The 17,188-nt window shown below is 40.6% G+C and overlaps 1 protein-coding gene across 1 annotated transcript in view; it reads left to right on the top strand.

Annotated features, from left to right (window-relative positions):
* The first annotated feature begins 339 nt into the window (after nt 1-339).
* The window catches only part of znf219 (zinc finger protein 219), a 29,222-nt gene continuing 12,373 nt past the window's right edge, over nt 340-17,188 (top strand). The window contains exon 1 of the mRNA XM_008422586.3: nt 340-565. The gene's annotated coding sequence lies outside the window, so the exon portion shown is untranslated. The remainder of the gene's footprint in view (nt 566-17,188) is intronic.

Here is a 17,188-nt window from a genome sequence, read left to right as displayed (position 1 = left end):
CATGTGCTTCCGGGGTGGTTCACTACAGCATTTAAACTGCCTCTTGCCCCCCCCTTTCCCTCCATCACTTTTATAACACTTCCACTGGTGAGAAACTTTCTCCTTCTCCTTCACCCCTTACGAAAAAAAAAAAAAATGTGTCTAAACTGTCAGCTGCCCTCCAACCCAGATGCCATATTTAGGATACAAATGTGAAGAGATGACAGCGTTGTAAAATGGAGCCCGTGCTGAGATTATAATTAACATTTCCAACCTACATCACTCTCCCTCCCACTTCTCCTTTGCTCTCCCCTATTCACTCACTCCTGTACGATAAATTGGGGGGGGGGGGTGAATAGAAGAAGAAAGAAGAGAAGGGGAGAAAGAAAAGAAAGGGAGATGAAGGAGGAGGAGGAGGAGAGAGTGAGAGAGAGGAGAGGGTGACCAAACGGAGGGAGGGAGGGGGAAACGGCGTATGCTTGTATACAACCCTGATTTCCATTTTTTTCCCAACTCGTAATGTATTTAATTCAAGTGAAACGTAATCATGACGTGTCGTGTCATTAATCTCCTCGCCGCCTCTCCCGTAAGTACACTGAGTCTTTACTTTCAACATATATCCTATATCTTCATTTATCCATTTCAATTTTTCCCACTACTATGTTTACATAGCCCGGGTGTACACTTTTACACTCGGTGGCATGACACAGCGGTGATGAAACATTTCCAAAAATGGAGAATTTAACTGCGACTCTTGTTGCCTTTTTTCTTCTCCCCTCTTCTCGCTCGCGAGCGGGATAATGGTAGTTGTTGATGTGTTTTGTATCTCTCTGCTTCTTTCATGTGCAGTTAGCTCTCTCGCGCGCGCACACACAAGGAGAGACACGCGCGCGCGCGTGTGTGTTAGCATGTGGAGTGATTGGCATGAAGCACGTATGTATGGTATGCATGTAAGCGCGCGCTCGCTCGCTCCGGACACACTTTCCGTTGGGTCATGTATGTAAAAACCGGGTGTTGTGTCGGTGCGCGCGTGGACGACATGCGTTTTAGCCTCGTCTCATGTCCGTGACGTGACGGTAAAAAACAGGAAAATAAGGGGAGAGAGAAAACCGCTGTTTTCACCGAAAAAGCCCCCTCAGCGTAACAGTTTGAACAAGTCGACTCGGTAGGTCGGGGCGATTTTTAACGCGACTTTAAAATGGTCGCAAGTGCTCGAAAAGTCGCTCGGAGTGCTAAAAAGAGGAATTTGTTTCAAATTTAAGCAACTTAAAGTAAGTTGGGAGCTGCTGTCAGGAGGAGTGAATTTGGCCAACTCTAATAATAAAACAATGCGGTGTTCGAGTTGGAAAGTAAACTAGAGTTGATAGAATTCGGATGTCAAAGCATGAGGGTAAAAGCCAAATTTAAAAAGTGTCTAATTTTGTGTAAGTTGAGTTGAAGGCGAACGTATTCACCCCGACTAATTGTCTTTGTTGGACGCACATTAAACGGCATTGTGTGGCTCCTTGTTTGCGAGATAAGCGTCGTCACTTTCATTTTAGCTTTGCGCAGAAAAAGCGTCTCGAGCGACGTTATTCCTTTCACCTTTTTTACTACAGTGTTTACTATGAGGCGTTTAGCTGTCCTAACATCGCCTCATAAAGTAGCAAATAAAGTGTGACATGCAGGTTTGAATTATGTGAAGACAAGATACCGGGTTTCAGCTTTGATGTTAAAAATAAACGTGTTTTTTTTTCGGACGCTGTGGCTTTTTGGGACGGATGTCGTTTTGAGATTGGCACAGGGTTAAAAATGAAATCCATGATGGCACTTTTCTCTTTTTTTGTACCCCCCCCTCCTTCTTTCCTTTCGCTGCTCGCTCACTCGCCTTTTTCTCCCCTCCCTTAATCTTTTGTATAGAAAATTTAGGAACAAAATGGAGCAGGGGAGAGAGCGATAGATGGGCTGACATGACACTCACACACACACGCCACCCCTCCGACTTCTCCAAACTACACCCCCCGTCCCCTCCTCCTCCTCCGCTGGTGGTGTTTTAATCGCATTCTTTTTCTCTGGGATACAATCTACGGGGCAGGGTTAATCTCGTTTTAGTCGGGGTGTTTATTAGTGCATTGTTTGTTGATGGTTATTTATTTCATTAATGTGCCTCTAATTGAGATGGCCGCGAGAGGAGGAGGAGGATAGAGAGGGGAAAAGAGCGTGCTGAAAATGGTTGCACGTTATTGACGCACATCACAGGGGCGAGGAGGAAATTCCTCTCGAGATAAGGCGCAGACGTGTCATCTGGCCTGACCAAAAAGACACTCCCGTCGCCCTTTTCTATATCCAATGGAATATGTTTAGGCATTCTGAAATGCCCCCTTTTTTTTTTTTTTTTTACATCCACCCAAAATGTCACACTCTTGAGAGCTGTGTGTGTGTGTCCAGAGGAAGTAGGTTGACATTGCTGGCTTGTCCTATAATCAGACGATTTTGAGAATCCTTAAACTCTTGTTTGTATCCAAGTTTCCTTTAACTGTAGGTCTTTTAAAGTGACATGCAAGAGCATTTTTTTTTTTGTAAAATGCATTTAAGTTTTGACATAGTTTATTATGTATCGAACAATACTTAATGGTCGGTTTTTAAGTTTGTTTTGCTTTGTTGGTTGTCAATCAATGAGATAATATTAAAAAAATACGTTTCTACACCCCAGTGTGTCTGGCGACGTTGCATAAGTTCATTTGAATAAATTTATTTGTAGTTTTTCTCTTTTTCCTCCTCATTTCCATATTTTTACTTCAAATACGTTTGTTTTTAATAAAATACACAGAAGCACTTTGTGAAGATAATCAGGGCACACTGGAGTGACCAAATGAAGTTTTTGGAAAAACGTATTTCGGAGCGCACTCCCTAAATTGGCCCAGATTGGCAAAACTGATCTTATCTACTGATCTTATCTAACTCCAAATATCTGAAAATCTGGCTCCTATTGTTCTGCCGTTAGCGAGGGCAGACCTGCTCTCACCAAGTTCAATCTGCATGTGCACAGTTAACAAGTCACCCCACCGTTGCCAACTTAGTGGACTTTCACCAAAAAAAAAAGGAAAAAATACTGGTATCGGCCAAAATCGAAATCGGCAGGTCATCCTTTTTGAAGAGTGGTGATCAGCCAGAAAACTGCAATCAATACACCCGTGATTACATTGCAATGACATACTTTTGAGGTCCCTTTTTTTTTCTTGCAGACCCAATAGACCACCCACTATCTCTGGCCAAATATATCTCCAAAGAGACTCACGTGTCCAATGGAGGTTATAAAAATCATGTTTTTTGTCAAAGGCTAGGTTAAGCCACTCAGAGCTCAAATGTTTCTGAATCCATATAAAAATTGCTTTTAATGCCACAAGTTTTACTAATGCCAGCCAATCAAGTCAGTTCTTGTGTCTCATGTGATGTCATCAACCTAAATAAACACAAAGCATTTTCTTCAGTGTGATTTTAGGAAAAATCTTTGTGAAATATGTTGTTGAGCTACATACTTAATTACCTTTTGTTTTATAGTCAGTGTATATTTGAAAAAAAATGTATAAAGTGCACCACTGTACGGTGCCTTTAAATTGAAATAACTTATAAAGCAGTGGCCAGAAAAATGAAAGCCAATTTAAAAATAAAAAGTCTTTTGTAGCAGATTCTTGATCTCCAGCTTTTGTAAAGCTTTCAGCTGCGAATACAGACTCTGAGCCAAGTTTCCTCTTTAAGAACAATAATTTAAAGAAGACATAGGAACACCATTCCAAGCTTTTTCTTAACTCTCCTGCCACAAGAGGTCATAACATTAAAAAGTTTTTACAACGTAGGTTTACCAATGAAAAATAAAAACAAAGTAGACTTTTTAAACCGTCTTTAGCTTCACATATTAGCAATCTGACCAGTTAGTATGTCTAGCATTTCTAAAGCTCTGTGTGTGTCCCCATCAATATGACTGTAGTTTCCACTAAGTGGCTTCCAAAGGGCTGCCAACATTTCCAAATTTAGCTTAAGTTGTTAAAACACAAAATGTTCCGCCTTTCTGTTTTCTGGTAAATTTTAGCTTTACCGCTCTTCCTCTGGCTGAAAAAAAAAACACAGACACGTCTCCACATGTCCTGCGACAGACTGGCGACCTGTCCAGCATGACCCCCGCTTCTCGCCCGAAACGTTAGCTGGAGATAGGCACCAGCAACCCTCCTGACCCCACTAAGGGACAAGGGTGCAAGAAAATGGATGGATGGATGGATGGATGGATGGATGGATGGATGGATGGATGGATGGATGGATGGATGGATGGATGGATGGATGGATGGATGGATGGATGGATGGATGGATGGATGGATGGATGGATGGATGGATGTCTCCCTCCACATGTCATTACAAGTTAATTTCTTTTAAATAGCTTCTGATATCTTTCTGCTTCCTCTGACTTCATTCTAAAACACTGCCCTGATACTAATAAGTAACCAGCTTTTATGTTTTTCATTCAGTAACATTACACACACTGAAGAGTGCTGTTGAAAGTGTTATCTAATTCAATAATCGAACAAGATCGGATTTGGGAGTTTCTCTATAAAGTAGAGAAAACTCTGGTGATCATTTGTTGCATTCCTAAAGAGAAGAGTTGGAAAATGGCACTTTTAGTCACAATTCGGATTCTTTTGAACTTGTACATAAGGAAACAAAACTGGAAGCCAGAAGAATTACAAATTTTTATCTTCTACTCCAATTAAGCTCGTTCAGGTCACCAGTTAATTTTTTAGGGTGTCTCTGAAAAGCTCAGTTTGATTTTTAGTCAAACTTCACGTTTTTCTCAACTCGTACATGGCAGAAAACTAAAAAGTAGGAGGGTTAATGTTTTTCTTTTACTTCTTATACAACACGAAGAGTTGAAGACTTCCCCCTTCACCTCTACAGGTAGCCTGCTTTTCAGTAACAAGATGATGATGATTTCATGTGGAACCCTTTGCAGGTACTCATCAGGATCCAGCTGCACTAATGAACATTAAACACAGGCCCAACATTAAAAAGGGTCTAATGGGTTTTGCTCATTCAGACCCCTATCTGCTTTTTGTGTTCAAGTAGTGTCCTCCTGCTCCTCCGCCACCATCAATGCCGCCTACTTGCTATCTTTGTGCGCATAGTACTGCGCTGTACTTGAGGGGGCCACACACATACGCACACACACGCACTTACACACACCATCCAATCCAGGTGGCTCCTGGGAACAAGATTGTATGCGAAGGAGAAAGAGATGGAGTAAAAGGGAAAGGAGTGTAGCACCAATCAAGGCCTCTGATTGATATAATTGGGTCATTAGTGCGCCACGGGAGAGGCACCTGCTTGCCCTCAGTTAGGGAGAATCTACTGCATTGTGACATTTTGAGACTGTTGAGAGTTCTGCCTGCTGCTAGGGATTACTGTGAATTTAGAGCATTAGGGTCTTACTGATGTAGCATGACACTTTTCACAGATCGTACTGAGTTTGGAGACTACTTTTCAAACGATCTAGCAGTGGAAGTGGACAGTTGGAGAAAATACAACACAAAAAGTGAAACTCAGGAGAGCTTTGTTAATTTTAAAACGGGAAAAAAATGCCTGTGAACAACTGAAGCAATCGCTGTATTTTTACTAGTCATTGATCAGACGTCTGGTCGGAGTCGACAGTAACTTTTAAGCTCATTACTGAAAATGTTTCCTGCCAACAATCAGCTTACCATAAGGAATAACACTTTACAGATCTACTGAACTGTTTGGCATCTTTTACCACAACTTAAGCTTTCCAATTTCGTTTTCTTTTACAAACATATGTCAAGGCTACCTTTAGGGGCATCTTGGGATTTAATACCTTGCTTGAGGGCACTTAACTTCATTGCATTAGTGGACATTTACCTCCTGAGCCATGTAATTACTTCCAGCTAATATGAAATCTCATCTTCTACAACACTTATATAACCGATTTTCAACTTTCACTTAAACTATAAAAGAAACACTAGAAGGAACATTTTGATTGTTGGCAATCAGAAGCGGTTGTCTAAAAAAGTAGAAGACTCTCTGGTTTGGTTCAGATATCCATTGACACGATGGAGACTCGAGATCAATTCCTGCTTTTGTTTCCTCCTCCATACTGACCAATAGGACAATGAGCAGGCCTGTACCGTTGTTTGTTTTTGCTGACTCAACATTTTTCTAAAGAACAGTTCAGTGTAGAAGTTTATAAGTACTCAATGGCCATATTTCAACCCATTCTTTCACAAGGTGGGATGATCATACAACAGGCAATGATTCTCCAAAGCAAGACTTGAGTCTTGTTGACAATCTTCTGCTATCCACACTAGGTCAAATTTATGCATAAGGGTGACATATATATACATACAACCATGCAATGATATTTGATGAGATGACTAATAGCAAACCAGGCCTTTACCATAGAACAGTATACACTAGCAATGTTTCCACTGACCATAATTGGGCAATTTAACAGAAACACGTAACTTTTGAAAAACTAATTTTTTGCTAAAAAAAAAAAAAAAAAATGTAGGAGCTAGGTTATGGTTGTTTTTTATCCATATCGAAATTGGTTTATTTCGCAAAACTGTAATGGAAACACTTATTTCACATCATGAGTCAAATGATGAACAACTGGACATTGCCACTGGCGCAAATCACAAAAAAAAAAAAAAAAAACAATGACAGGAAGTAGTTGGAAGACCATGGCGTGGCCTGATTTTTAATGACTTTTCACGTCAACAGACTTATTCACCTTTGATTTTAACTGTGTTTCTTATTTAAAGGAAACAGCAATTGTGTTTCTTCGACATCAGCAAAACGTTGGCAAAGTTTTGCACCCATATATAATGGAAGTTTAGCTAGCTAGAATTTGGGTCAGAGCTGTCCTAGAAGCGTGTTGACCCTGTTTTCAAAACCAGTTTTAATGCACGCGTAAAACATGTTTCTGTTGAAAAGTCATACTGTCTGCACTTTTAGGCATCTAGCTGATGGTGTGAGGAGAAGCCCCCCAGCAGGATGCTCCCTCCACCATGGTTGACAGGCAGTACAATGTTCTTAAGTTCAAAAGCCTCACCTTAAGTTCACCAAGCGTACTTCTCAGAATTGTGGCTACATAACTCAGCCTTTGTCCCACATGACCTCAAAATGTTTCTCATGAATGCCTCTGGCTTGTAAATGTGGGAAACTCCAAATTGTCAGTCATACCTACTGGTGTCCATTTTGTAGCTTTTTGGTAATGACGAACATTAGCAGCAACATTGATGTCAGCTGATGGGCATGTGATGACGCAGGATAGGAGCGTGGCGTGTTTAACTGGAGCATAGAGGCAATGTCAATGATGTGTATTTTTTCAGTGTCAAAAGGGTGGGGAAATATATATTATATATATGCAATATCTGTAATTATCGGCTATCAGTATTGCCCCAAATTTTTATGTCAGTATATCCCTAGTTAAAACTTGATTAGATTTGGTTATTTTGATCTGAAAGGGATCCCACAGACATCTCATACCTCAACCTCACTGAGTTAAAAAAAAACATCTTGGGATGTGGGGCGTAAACAGTGCAGTTGTTTTTTGGACTTGTTTCATACATGAAGGCTCTTCGCCTAACTCAGGTGATGACGCAGAGATCTAACAGAAAACCCTTGTTCCTTTAAACCTTTGAAACATTGTAAAACTCCAAACAGTCTCTGCTGTACAGAAATAAAACAAAAAGATTGAACTATTAGTCATCCAAGTATTTTTGACCCATCTGGGTTTACCGGCTGATACCAATTTTCTGTTTTTCTCTGGCTTCTGTCCTTGACTACCTACAATAAGGGCTACAACTTATACATTGTTTTAGCAAAACGATAAATGTATCAAACAGTGGTAGGAAGAACAAAACTGCTGCAGAAAAAGGCATGTGTAGCTGATTTCTCTTTGGGCTTTTTGAAAGCTTTAACCTGTCTAACAATTTTTGCCAGTTCCATAATGTTATTTAAACTTTAAGAACAGCATTCTATTAATTTTTATAGCTCTCTTGCTGTGTGTGATCATTAATTGTGTATATTAGAACAGAAGGTGATTTCACACTGCGTGTAAGAAAGAACAAGTAAGTTAAAACAAAGTTTTACTATTTTCAAAACAAAGATAAAATAATCTGGAGTTGTTTTAGAGCATCTAGCATAGCGGTTCTCAACGTGGGCGGTACCGCCCCCCAGGGGGCGTTCAGAGGACGGCAGGGGGCGCTGGCGGACATTTTTACAAAAGGGGGGCGCCGGGATGCCTTTGGGGGGCGTTTGGTCGAAGGTAAACTTTACACCTTAAATGCACAACAATACCAGTTTAGACTTTGAGCAACTTGGTAAAACTGTATTGTGTAACATTAAATCATGCTTGGCTGCAACTGTATCGATGGCAGCTCTTCTTCTATTCAGTGTTTGTAGCTTCATGGCTCCGCATCAGTTCAGCGTTACACCGGCTGATGACGCTGCTGTGATTCACTTTGTCTGGTATTTATGTAGGCTACATATGTTTTGGCAGTTCTGTGATCATGTCAAAGCAGCAATTTACATTAAAAAGTGTTTTATTTCCGTTTGAAAGCTGCCCGCTACCATGGAAGGCCAACAGAAAATAGCTCTTATCAACATGTAATTACTAAAATCACGACTTTGTATCCCTCTGAAAAATGAACCCATTTAAATAAAGAAATCCCTCCATGAGTGATACCTCGATAGAGAGCGTTCATTTTATAGCGTTACCACCGGTGCTGTAAGTGGTCCGGTATGAAACGGGGGTGATGGAACAACACAGCACTTTTAAATTTCAATAATCAGAATACCGAAATTGATTCCGTTGTTTTAAAAGATTTATGTCAGTCTACCTTTCCCCCAACGATGTTTCCCGACCGCCCTGCACCTTAGGGAGTTAAAAAAAAAATAATGGCGCGCACATTGCGCAAAACTCTGAAACATGAGAAGCGGGCAAAACGGAGCGAAGAACTAGATTGTGTTGAATTATGGCATAAAAACAGAGAATCCGACGCTGAACAGTGAAAAATCAACACATGATGTGAAACACATGACGACTAGGAAGCGCAGCAGGTGATGAATGAATATTACTGGTGGTCAATAAACGATCAAATAAATCTAGCAATAGGAAAGAAACTAAAATGGACATAGCAATAAACCAAGAGAGGATAATACTAATCAAAGGAAACTAAATGGAGATGAATGAAGAACAAAATGCAAGAATAAACTAAGAAACTAAAGTAAACAAGAGGAATAAACTGGTATGGCAAGACCTTTCGAGCAATAATTAATACAGAGGACTGTATGGCAAGAATAAACAGACACTATTTCCGGATAAAAGGGGCGAAACTACACATTATTCATGTGGATGCGAAAACATAAATCGGCACCCCCCTCCCCCCCCCAACCCCCATGAAGGAGTGTAGAAACATAGCTCGCCTCCACCCCCCAGCCCCCCTCCTCCAGACGACGATACATTTAGGGCAAAACTCGCTACATTTACCCCGTTATGTGCGCGAGGTGAAGGAGCGTAAGGCACGCTGAAGTGTACGGAAAACATAATCGGTGCGCCGATTCAAAACATCTACAATAATGATAATAACATTAATAAAATAATTGTCAGTGCAAGTAGCCTACAAATTCTTTGGTGGGGGGCGGTGAGGGACCTGGATAAAGGCTAGGAGGGCGCTGGCCCGAAAAAGGTTGAGAAACACTGATCTAGCATCTTGCTAGTCTGGCCATTACCTATGCAATTCCACTCAGTTATCATCTCCCTTCAATGCGGTGTCTGGGACTTCTCCCCTTGAGCTCGATTTCTCTGACTGAGTTTCAATTAGGTTGATCAGCAAACAGAAAAAGGAGTTGTGAACGTTGACCTCAATTTTCTGCGCTGTAGATGAGGAATGGCAGCAGAGGAAGTGAACAAAGAAATTCAGTCCGTGTTGGCCACGCCTTCAGATACTAAGCAATTAAAGTCAGAGCAAGAGGAATGTATAAGACACTTTATTGCTAACAGAGATGCTGTGGCCCTACTCCAAACAAGGTTGTTTGCAGCAAACGCAATTTCCAGTTAGCTTCATTGAGCTAGCATATTACGTCATTGTCAAACGTTAGCAAATGGGTAAAATCAGATCTAATGTTTAAACTTAAATTCACACTTAAGATTACACCTCAACCAAGCAATTGTTACTAAATACCTGAAGGTCCAGACCCTCTGTATGAAGCGAAGCGTAGACCAAAAGGCTGGTTTTTGCCAGGCCTGTGTCTTCCATTAGCAACAAGTTTTAATCATGCTAATTATGTTTAGCATCTTTAATTGTAAATCCTTGTCTCTGCTCTGCAGTAAATACGAATGTTAGCTTTCCAAAATTAATTAATTTTCTAAAAAGCTACTGACATTTTTTTAAACTCAGCTTCTTCTATGACGAGAAAGAATATAACAGCCTCTGTTCGCACCATGACTACTCCCGTTATACTCTCAACTTGGCTCTGGGTCAGTTTTCGCCTTTGTCAGCAACAAAACGTCCTTTAGGTTGGTTTAAACACCTTACTGAAGCTTTGTTCCTTACAGAAGCTTCCACACTGAAGAGATTGAAAAAAGACTGAAATTTTGGGTGCCACAGGTAAAGTCAAAAATTGTCAGATGGCAGTCAACCTGTCCGTACCTCTGTAAATTTCTACTTTAAATTCAAATAAATAAAAATGACAAGATCATGGTTGTTCACCTTCTTGATTTTTAGTAAAGTGCTGCAAAGAGAACATGGAATTTTCTGAAGCCTTTTCAGATGCAACATTTTTGGGGATTTTTGTTCAGTTTTGAAGCAATGAACAGATTTACCTGGTCGGAGCCCACCTCAGTTTTCCATCATTACCCAGTTGATCTATAGGTTATAGGTGCATCACTAAAATATTCATCAGAACATGATAAAAATAAATAAAATCTCATGTTCCAAAATGAGCGTATCAATATTTGGAACGTGCAAAATCGTGTCAAGGACCTTGTTCTTGGTAAAACGGAATGTAATTGTAGTTTAAAAATAAACTTATGACATAACTTTCTGTCAAAGGATCTAAATCATATATATAGCGTAATGTAGTATGCTTCAAGCAAAGTGTCACTTAGAAGGAGAACACAGCTCTAGTAGATTTCCCCAGAGTGATTGAAGAATCAACTCATTATTACTCTACAGTCACTATTTTTTCTGCTGTAAGGATTCTTGTGCATGTTCACGTGTCTTATGTGATACACAAACTCCACAAGGAGGTCATGGTGTAAGGTTGGGATTCTTGGGACTGTCGTTGCTCAAAGGCTCTTAAAAGGAGGATGGGAAGAATTTGGAAGTGTTTTGGGACTGATTGACAGTATTCTGGATGGATTTGGATCTCTGATTAGGGAGGATTGATCATCAGGTAGATGTTGCTTTCATTTGCAGAGGTTCTCATGTCTTCTCTTGCTTTAGTTCTCTCATATTGAACCCAGCAGGTGATCTTAAGCGCAAGAACTTTCCGTGAGAACACGCCAAGTTATTTCCTTGAATCTTTCCTTCTCTAAAGGCTTTCAGTCTTATAATTCCAAATCAGACGAGTCAGTCGGCACTTCCCACTCAGCCGTTCAGACGCAGCGTGGCCCGTGTGACTCGGAGCCACGGTCTTGTTTCTTTCTGCTGCGGCGCTGTGATGTTTCCGACGTTCAAATTCGCTTGCTCAGATCTGGCACTGTTGCGACGCTCCCAGAACGGTGCGCTGAAGCTGCGAGTGTCAGCTCGTGTTCTCCGCCGGAGGAGGAATTCATTCAGAAACAGAGGAAGCAAAAGCTTAAGAGGATGTCAAGAGGAGAGTAAGGAGGAGTTAAGTTGTAAGGGTAGAAAGGAGGAATCGAACCACAATATAAGACGCTTGCTGGGTGTTTCCTCCAGGTTTCGCTTACAGAACTGACCTTGACATGAAGAAGCAAGAGCCAAAAACAGACAGGAAGTTCTACAGTGTTCTGATATACTTCCAAAAGCGTGAACCTATATTCCAGTTCTCTGCAATCTACCAACAGACAATATTGAGGCAATTTTCCTTCTGTTTTCACACCAAAATGGTTAAAAGAACCAGGTTTTCTCCACAAGAAAACCATTCAGTGACATCTGTAAGAAGTTAACGCCAGAGACGCAGTGGGAGACTCTCATCCTTATCTCTGGTAAATGGGAGAAGAGGGAGGGTGCGAGCCAGGCAAAGTTGAAGTGAAGCGCCAGGGGTTCAGGGAAAGGTGAAATAAAGGAAATGAATACCGTCTGTGGGGAAGTTCGCCACGTGACCACGCCAGAAAGAAACGAGACCAGATTGTACGGTACCTCACGGAGAACAGTCTGCCTGTGCTTCCTTCTTTCCTGTTCTTTTTCTTTTTGTACTCTTTGTGTGTATGTATGTGTGTGTGGTCCTTCTCTCACACCAAGAGTTATCCCCAGAGGACACCTTACCTGATACACTCTTCCTCTCAGGAGATGATATCAAACAATACAGCTGGAACAAAGGACCTGAAGGGATGAACTTAGAAAGATACAGTGCTATGAAACAAGTATTCTCTCCCCCATGCAGATTTCTTTCTAACCCGAGGAAATACAAAAAGAAGTCTGATAATTTCACTTATTAAGGGCAAAATATTATCCAAACCAACCCGCCTCACCGTGTGAAAAGTAATTGCCACCTAAACCTAATGACTGGTTTTGACATCCTTAGCGGTAGCAATTGCCCTTGAGGCGTTTGCGATAACTGTCGGAGTCTTTGACGTCGTTGTGGAGAAATTAAATGTTGACCCACTCTTGCCTGTGGAATTCTTTTTATTCATTCGACATTGGAGAGGTTTCAGGTCATCCCCAAGCTTCTCAATCGGATTAAATTACAGACTGATGGTGCTGCTTTAGTCTGTACCTCCAGGAAGTTGCGATGTTGCAGTCGAAACTATTAAAACATATTCCCTCACAAAATTTGCACGGACTTGCTTTTTTTCACTATTCTAAGTTTTCTGAAAATGTGACCAGTCACCTTAACCAATCACTGCCACTTGACTGAATTTTGACCAATCCGCCTGGCCCTTTCTAATTTAACTTCCTATTTCATGACGTCTCTTCAAATTACTGAGTACCAAATAAATACACAGCCAGTATTACCAATACTGATACCAATCCTTTTTACTATTTAACTTTGAAATGACATTTAGGTATTTTGGTGGTTTTTCCTTTGAATTATGTCAAACCTTAGAATTTGAACAAACCTTATAGGTTTCTACAAAATACTTTAATAAGAAAGAACACCAAAACAAATTTGTGTTCTTTTCTAAATAAACGGCAAAAAAAAAAAAATATATATATATATATATATATTGTTTTTTTTTTTGAGTGGAGAAACTACACTGCAAAAAAAAAAAAATCATAACGAAATTCAAAACTAAAGTATCCGTACGATACCAATACTCATTTGATATTGATATTATCAATATTTTGGTACACAGGCCTCTTCTTGAAAGCAAAAAGAAAAAAAGCATTTGGCTTTTTTTCTTTTTTTGCAGAAACCATCTTTAAGTCTTTTCTGAAGGATTTACTTCTACTGTGTCTACAGTTTCACGATAAATTGATTTGCATTTGACAACTCCTCAGGATATGATTTTATTAGGATTAAGGGTGCCGTTTCAAGAAGGTACTTAGAAATGTTATATGCACTTTGAATATTAGCTATGTCAAAATCTTGTTTGTGTTTGAAAGGTTATGTGAAGCTTTTCCACTTAACCATTGCAAGGTTATTTTATGGTAATAAAACTTTGCAACTTTGACCACAACTTTTTTTTAAAAAAGATGCCACAAAATAAGTAATTTTTGGCTGCAACAATCACAAAAAACATTAGAACGTCCTGGAAGGGCCGTTTGCCTATTTCATGTTGTCAGACAGGTTCTATTTCAGGGTTTTTTAGAGTGTACTGGTGAAATGGAACCTGCCTTTCCAAAAAGAAAGAAAGAAAAAACGTTATTTAATTTGAGACTCAGTGAAGGAAATGATCAACAAATGGCCAGATTTACCCTCTCTTTCTTCAGTTAAATTACAATCATTTGAAATCTGCTCTGTATGTACTCAAGTTATCTTTGCTCAATACTAAAGTTATGTTTCTGATCTGAGGCATTTGACTGGGAGAAAAAACCCAAAGCTCAAATGAAATCTGTTTGAATTCCCGTACCGTTTGACACCACTGGGTGTAATCTCTGTGCTCAGGCCTGTTTCTGCCTTTTACCAATCACTACTTTACATTAAAACAACGGGAGGTCACAGAGACAATCGCATAAACCGTTATTTGGCCATAAACGATGGATAACATTACCCAAGCCCTCTCAAAATGACACACATTAAAGGAAAGCTGAGCTGATTTTGCACTACTGCCCACACGCATTGTCAAAAAAAAAGGAAAAAAAATAGGAAAGTGAAATGCTCTCACACCCTGATATTTACATTCACAATGCGGAGCTTGCTGACATGTACAAACCCGCGCTCGCCGCCTTCTCTATAATACTGTTGGTATTTAGACAGTGTCATCAAAACCTCCCCGAAATAAACTTGTCAGAACATATTGCCCTCTCGCTCCTTTTGGCAACTATTTACCAGGGATGTGATGTATGACTCAGCAACCTCCTTTTCTCCGTGCGCAACTTTCAAGTCAAGAGGGGTTATCACTATTTAAACCATGCAAATACACCCTGATTTTTTAGAACAAGGGTGGTGGTGATGGTGGCGGCGATGGGTTGGGGAGGGGGGGTCATCAGTTACCTCATTGCCCACAAAGTTACGCTGCAATTACTGTAATGACAACATCACTGCGATGCTTAAACCGGCAGCACCGGCGCTTTTAAGCTGTCATTACCTTGTGTCATTACACTCCCACATGAATGCTGGGAATTTGTCAGTGAAGAGAAAGATCTGCAAGAGTGTGAAATCCCCTCACTGTACCCAGTCATCGTACTGGGTACAGTACCTTGCAAAAGTATTCACACCCTCTACAAAAGCTTTGTTATCCAGCTGTGGGCCACAGGAACCGTTTCTTTTTTCTTTCCCCCCCATCAGAAATGCGACAAATTAGCTTTATTTTTATCTTTATCTGCACAATAACAAGCAAAATGTGCAAGGTTTTATTGAAGTAAACAACATGTTAGGCATAAAGGTTAGGAATAGGGATCTGATTGCTTCTGTAGACTAAGTCTGTTTCTGACGAAAGGTTGCTGGAAGTTTATGGAACAAACACAAACTTCACAGTGACTAGAACAGTGGTTCTTAACCTTTTTTGAGGTACCGAACCCCCCAGTTGCATATGCGCATTCACCGAACCCTTCTTATTCCAACCCCCCCCCTCCGACACACAAAATACTGTAATTATATTAGCTGTGTAACCACCCCCACACCCCTGGAGGCAGTAGCAACCCCGAAAAGATGCGACAAAGGAGCAGATTTAGACTATAGATTTGGTAACAACTGTGAGCTTTGCTGAAGTAATTAAAGACATAAGTTCAAATCCATGCTGAGAGTGGATCTCCTTCAGTCAGTGCTCCTCCGCAGCTCTGATTGGCTAAGCAATGTAACGTGATCCTCTGCAGCAAGTGATGGCAAAGCGGCGCGTCATCACGACTTTACACAAGTGTGTCTTTACCTCAGAGGCAGAGGCTCCGCCGAACCCCTGAGACCGACTCATCGAACCCCTGGGGTTCGATCGAACCCAGGTTAAGAACCACTGGACTAGAATGAATTGAATGGTTTAAATCTCACAATTAATAAAACCATATAGTCCATCCAAAGCAATCACCTGCCTTGAACGCCAGATGTGCTTCATTCTAGAATTCTGGTGAGAGGCCGCGCAAAATCTTTCAGAGGGTCGCAAATGGCCCCTAGGCCATTTTCCACCACATGTAGCATTTTGCATGAGGCCAGAATGTTTCATTTTGGTCTTTGGTCATTTGATTTTATTTATGGGTATCAGAATTAGCACTCTTAAATATATATGTGTGCCACACCGTTCAGATTTTTTATTTATTTTTTGCATTTTCCTTCCACTTCAAAATCATGTGTCACTTTAATGTGAATAAATAAAATGAAACAAAAAAAAGATGGTGCCACCCGACCAGGCCTGCCGCAATAATCAATAAATCAATAAATCAATAAATCAACTGATCTCATGATGAATTAAAGTCTCTTTTTTTGAAGAAGACTTCACAATTAATTTGATTTATTGTTTCTGTTGTTTTTGTTTATTTTGGACATGTAAAACATCTTCCAGGGTTAAATGTTCATCTGAATTAAACATTTATAAATCTTTGTTCTAGCATTTGTATGTCCTTGTCGTTATTTTAATTGAAAATGGTCTCAAAACGACAATATCATCATTTATCATTAACTTCTGGGACAAATCATCATCCAGGAAAATGTTATCATGACAGGCCTACATCCTACTGTTAAAATCAACATAGATCCCATTAAACACACATTTTAAGTCTGATTTCTCCTGTAACTGTCTGTCTACCTTAGCGAATAGCTAGATTTTTTTTATTTTTTTGGGGGGGAGGGGGTTACAGCCTCCACTTGGAGAGTGTCTCCTATATGAACCGATAACATGAATAAATGCGCCTCTTGACCACGTCTAGAGGCGCTTTACTCCCCCCCCACCCCACCCGTTCCTCTGCACATTCCTTGGTTCATTTGCACCTTTTGTTGTTTCTGTCTCTGCTCCACCCGATTCCAATCTGATTTCTGCCCCTCCACCGGCCCCGGCCCTCCCCTCCCCTCTCCTTCCCTTCCCTCCTCTCTCCTCCCCCTCTTCCCTGCATCCTTTGCTGCACCTTATCGCCCGCTCTCCATCTATCCAAATTTTCTTCATTGGCATGACAGGGACCGGTGGTTGGCGACAGCCGCCGTCACGGCGGAACAATGCGCCGCGATGCTGATATTCATATGATAATAGCATCAGAGCTAAAACTGCAGAGACAGCCACACATACAGGCTTTCTTTCCTCTTTTTTTTGCTTTCTGTCCTTCTGCTCATTTTTATCTGTATAATTGCTGTTTATTTTTTAAGAGCATAACATCTCTTTATGTTATTGTGGCACTCTCTACTAACCTATGTTCCAACATGCCTGTCTTTTTTAACCACCCCCCCACACCCC

The sequence above is a fragment of the Poecilia reticulata genome, chromosome 18, assembly GCF_904066995.2.
Source record: "Poecilia reticulata chromosome 18, P_reticulata-male-v2, whole genome shotgun sequence".
Taxonomy (NCBI): Eukaryota; Metazoa; Chordata; class Actinopteri; order Cyprinodontiformes; family Poeciliidae; genus Poecilia; species Poecilia reticulata.
This window is presented reverse-complemented; position numbering and strand designations above follow the sequence as displayed.